A 6,000-nucleotide genomic window follows, 5' to 3' on the forward strand; every position below is an offset into this window, starting at 1 on the left:
TCCTAAAGACAACAGCTTGATCCGACGAGGCCGCAATCCAGTCCAACGAAGATCAGTCCAAGAGCACGAACAATATACGATCCCATCGGAACGAATCAGTTAACTCTCCTCACAAAAAAAATAAAAAATAAGCAACAGCATTCACTACGTTTTGAGTTCGTATGAACTTACAAAACTGGGGTCCGTTCTTCGTACCTCGCTTACTACATCCAAGATCAAATGACACATTCAAGATCAAATCATCGCGCTAACTATGAGCTCGCTATTCCGGTTCTCCGAACGCACCTGTTGTTGATGATTAGTATAGCTGGATGAAGTTATTTGAGATCACTGGGTGGCTTAAAAGGGGTTACATATCGATAGTAGAAACATTGATCGGCAACTCTTTGATTGGTCGGCGAACATGACGAAGGAGCACGTTCAGTATTTTTCTGCAGCAGAGCAAGAACTCTTGTTTGAGGGATTTCAGGAGTTTCAGAGTTTAATTAAAACGCAAGGGAAAACTGCAAAGGCTGGAAAAGCAAGGAGAGAGGGCTGGCAAAAAGTAGTGAACAAATTAAATGCGTTAATGCTGCCCATGTTACATGTTTTTCCCTTGATATGTTATTTTATTTATATATATATATTATTTTTTTTATACACTACCATTTAAATGTTTGGGGTCAGAAAGACTTGTAATAGTCTTTAAAGAAGTCTCTTCGACTCATCAAGACTGCATTTATTTGATTAAAAATACAGAAAAAAACAGTAATATTGCAAATTGTTTTTACAATATAAAATAATGTTTTTTCTTCTTTTTTTTAACATACTTTAAAATAGAATTTATTCCTGTGATGAAAAGCTGAATTTTCAATCAGCTGTTACTCCAGTCTTCAGTGTCACATGATCCTTCAGAAATCATTCTAATATGCTGATTTATTATTAGAATGATCAATGTTGAATAATATCAACAGTTGTGCTGCAAATATTTTTTGGAACCTATGATTATTATTTTTTTTCAGGATTCTTTCATGAATGACAAGTTTAAAAAGTACTGTGTTTATTTAAAATATATATTTTTTATAACAATGTAAGTTATTTATTATTAACTTTTAATATTTTTTTTATTATTGAACTAATACATCCTTGGTGAATAAAAGTATTAATTTCTTAAAAAAAAAAAAAAAAGTACTAACCCCAAACTTTTGAACGGTAGTATACATATATATATAATGAGTGTGTGTGTGTGTGTGTGTGTGTGTGTGTGTGTGTGTGTGTGTGTGTGTGTGTAGCTGTGGTCATCATTCGTGTGTGAATCGTCGTAATTATTTTCTACACTTTCTTGCAAAATACTTTTCTTTTCCCACGTGAGTCAGTCCGCGTCAGTCGTGCTCTTTAACCAATCAGATGTAACCTCGCCATTTCAACCAATCATAACCTGTCAGGAGCGCAGCCTAAATCCTGTTTACATGAGATAAACCTGAGGTGCGTTCCGATCGACAGGGTCCCTACGCAGTGTTCACTGCTCCCTAATCCCTTAGCACGGTATATCCGTTGAAGTGGACTTCGCTGACAATAATCGCTCATTTGGAATGCCCTGGAACGTCATCAAAGCAAATCAACGGCAGGGTCACGCAGATTATGATTTAACATAAATAAATATTGTAATTTATTTTACTTTCAAATTTAAATACATATAAAATACATATAAACGTATGTATCTAAAAAATATAGTCCAAATGTATATGTTTAGACCGTTAACAGATTAACAGCTTTTTGTGGTCTTATCTCACGCACTTTTTTCCCCCACACACAGCCTATATTTAACTATCCTGTGATAACATTAAATAAAACAAGACAGAGCTTCACCTCGCCAGTTTTACTTTCATTCATAAAATAAAATATGCAAATGTAACATGAATCACCATAACCATTCATAAACACTCTAATTTGTATAATAATAACAACATTTATTGCAACCGCTTCATTTCAGAGCCTTAAAAAAACTTAAACGGCTCTTCTCCATCATTACTTCGAACTGGTGACGCGGTGCGCAATGACAGTTGGGTAGTTTTCCCCGTCCACTTCCTGTGAAGTGAAGTACCGATGTTCCCTTATTCCCTATGCCGTTCGCAGTGCCCTTCGAGCTGAACATGTTCGCTCCCTTCGGTTTGGAATCTCACTTAAGATGGCGGAATACCCTGTGAAGTCCACTTCGCAGTCCACTTACGGTCGAATGGAACGCACCTCTGCTCCCGAGCAGGTTTAAGCTTACAGACCTGTTACTATGACAGCAAGTCCCGGATGAGCTTCGAAGAACCGAACGATCCAAGATCACGCAAAATCGTCAACAATCAAATCCAGCTAACTTAGTTAGCAAGGTACGAAGAACGGACCCCAGGATGCAAAGCACGGAAAAACACGGCAGTATTCAACTCCAACGCTGAATGACTTTCCAAAAACTCAAGTCCGTTTACAGCTTCGCACGAGCACTATGTAAACTTGTTACATTACTATAAATAACTCTGCTCATTAAGACAAACGAAGACTTAAATGCATCAACATGCAGTTTTAATGCATGTCACTGATCTAAACTTAACTTTTAATGCGATAAAAGTTCTCAAAATCAGCGCATTCTTCTTCAGCTCACCGCTGCTTCTCTTCTCTCTCGCTCTCTCCGTGCGTCTGACACTCACGCAAGAAAATAGTAATGGCGGCGCCCGCGACGAATTTCAAAATAAAAGCTCTTGCGAAATAGAACTTGTAGATCCCCTACATTCCCCCCTGCTAAACCCTGCCACACCATCGGACCTCCTTTCAGCGACTCCGTCCCTACAACAAAATATGAAGAACAGAGAATAGCAGATAAACATTTTTCAGTGAGAACATCAGTACAACAATGAAATCTTTCAATCGGTAAGATTAACATTCACATTAAAAGAAACTTACAAAACCTTAGGTTTGCATAAGATTATTTCAAGACATAGTCAGTCCTATACCTGACAGGAATGGTACCTCTGTTCCGACGCAGGGAACGTCTAGGTTCAGGAATACTTTCATTTTCACTTTCAGCTTCAGAACCACCTGAATTTACTGACTCATGTACAGACTGATCTACTGAATCATCAGCTGACATTACATCATCATGGTCCCTGACGCCTGTGTCTAGTTCACCCTCATCTTGCCTTCTACCTCCCATGTCTGTGAGTGTAGCAGGTGCAAGTGTAACAACAGGGACTGCAAAAAGAGCGGATCTTCTGAATCAGTGTGTGCCTGACCTGTGTTTGCTCTAGATTCATGTCTAGATGTGCAAAGTGGTTGTGATGACTGAAAAGTGCAATGTCTGAGTTGATCCCTATGTACAACTTTACAAGGGCCTCCTTTCTCTGGACGAATTGTGTAGACTGGGGTGTCTGTGTGATTCTGTTTCACTACAATATAAGGCAAGGGTTCCCAGTGATCTTGTATCTTTTTCCTTCCTCTATGTCAGGGTTCCCCAAATCTTACCCTGGAGGTCCAATGCGCTGCAGAGTTTAGCTCCAACCCTGATCACACTCACCTACCTGTTATTCTCTAATGATCCTGAGGACCTTGATTAGCATGCTCAGGTGTGTTTGATTAGGGTAAGAGCTAAACTCTGCAGGAAAATGGATCTCAAGGTCCAGATTTGATTATCCCTGCTCTATGTGAATGATTTCATAACAGAACACGGTCTCCAGGTCTCATAAGTGCTCCATATGATCTGCGATCATAGGCTCTTTTTCTTTGTCTTGCAGCTTCTGTAGAAGATTTTCATTGACCTTCATTTAATATAATATATAAAATTATGTCTATTTACAAGAGAAAACTATTCTACCATTATTTACTAGTATTCTTGTGAACTGTGTGTGCTGAGGATTGCAGTGACTAAACTATTTAAAGCTTGGGAAACATATATAGCCATGTAAAAGAACCTGGTCAGGAGCCAGAAATACATGACAGCTATTGATCAACCTTCAGAAACCGCCTGGTCTTAAAATACAATGATACATATATGGTATACTGTGCACAGCTTTAGGAGTATATATGTGAGTGCAGAACACATGTTCAGGAGTTACCTTTGCAAACGCAACTCGACATTGTTGCTTGTTCAATAAAGTCTTACTGGCTTCAAAACCTCTTCAGAGCTTTTATTTTGAGAAAGGAAAATTCTTCTACATAATTGGCGACCCCGACAGGACTTGGAGAAAAGAGCAAAAGAGTGGAAAGCCGCAGTGGGCTTGACTGGGCAATAAACACAACCAAGGCGCCATAAAAGGTAAGCAGTTTTGCTTACAAAGTTGGTTAGTGTTATTGTCCAGACTTGCTCAAGGTACTCAATCAGCTCTTCCCAAATTTAAGAATCAAAAATATAAATAGAGGTTTTGAATTCAGAATTAACTGTTGTCTAACATGGTGTAAAAGGTTAACTGTATCTGGAATTAAGATTATTGCAGTCCAGTGTGGTAAAAGTAGTTATAGATATAGTAAAAGATGATGATAAGGTATTAAGGCACGCAGGAATTTGTTTATGGTACTGGGGATTACAGGTGGAAAAGTCCTGAAATAAGGTGGAAAATCCTGTAATGGTCTTGTGATATATGTTAGGAAAGAAGGTTTTAATTGAAGATTGATGAGAGTCGATATGATAACTCGGAGGAGTCGATCCCCAGAAAGATATCTGTAGTCTTTGTGATATATGTTAGGAAAGAAGGTTTTATTTGAAGATTGATGAGAGTTGATATGATAACTCGAAGGAGTCGATCCCCAGAAAGATATCTGTAGTCTGTGTGCGCACTTGTGTGAGTAATCTAGCAGCCGAGGCAGAGTGAAATTGTAAACATTCTTTCTGTCTTGTGTGTCAGAGGGGCAGTGTCGCTCGACTCTTTACTTAGACATGTCTCAGTGACGTGGACCCATGCTGGCACACTTGAGAGAAAGTCAATGGTTTATGTAGTGTAAGATTATTAGATTTGGAAAAGAGGGAAATAAGTAAGGATATATATATATTATCTAAAAATTTTTATATAAATATAATCTAAAATAAGGCATAAATAAAGTAATAAACAATTGAATTAAAAAAATATATATTAGGTATAAAGTATAATAATAATAATTTTAATTTAATTGATAAGTGGGAAAAAAAGAAAAAAAGAGTTTCTCTTTGAAAACTTTATTAAATAATCATTCATTTAAAATTGTAAGGTTTAAATAAATATATAAATAAACAGACAGTTAAAAATATAAATAAATAAATAAATAAACAAACAAACAGACAAACAAACAAATAGATAGGAAAAGTTTAAGTTAATAATGGCATCTACTCCAGTAGAGATATTAGGGTTAAAATATCCTTTGTGCAAAGAATTGATAGAGGAAATTTCAAATAAATGGCAACAGAGAACTAAGGAATTAATGACGAAATGGCCACAACAGGGATCCTTTGACCTATCATTGTGTGAGGAAATGGAAACTTTGATTAAGAATCATAAAATAAATGGATTAAGCACTAAACGAAAAAAGAGAGAAATAAAAAGAGAAAAAGAAAAAGAGGTGTTGGCGTTATTTAAAAAGGAAGGAGAGGATATTTTGAAAAAATATCAAACTGGCTAGGAAAATACTAAGAGAAGCAGAAAAAGAAACAAGTAAAAAAGAAGAAATGTTAGTTAAAAGACCACCGCCACCATATAGGCCTATTGAAGGTCAGTTTCCAATGCTAAAAGGAACTGTAGAAGTAGTAGGAGAAATGCAAATGGAGGGACAGGTAGAGTTAGAAAAAGAAAAACAAACTGAATCAGATGTAAAACCTAAAAAGCTATCAAAGAAAAAAGAAAAATTGGTTTTCCCATTAGATTGTTATGAACAGGCAAGAACAACATTAAATAAAATGAAAACGCAATATGAGGGAAAATTAGAATGGGAGGAATTATCAGAGCAATCATGGAAAGGAGAGGGGGACATAGAAGCACAAACTCAAATAATAGAAGCAAAAATAGATGAAAA

This window comes from Garra rufa, chromosome 14 (genome assembly GCF_049309525.1).
Source record: "Garra rufa chromosome 14, GarRuf1.0, whole genome shotgun sequence".
In the NCBI taxonomy this organism is placed as follows: domain Eukaryota; kingdom Metazoa; phylum Chordata; class Actinopteri; order Cypriniformes; family Cyprinidae; genus Garra; species Garra rufa.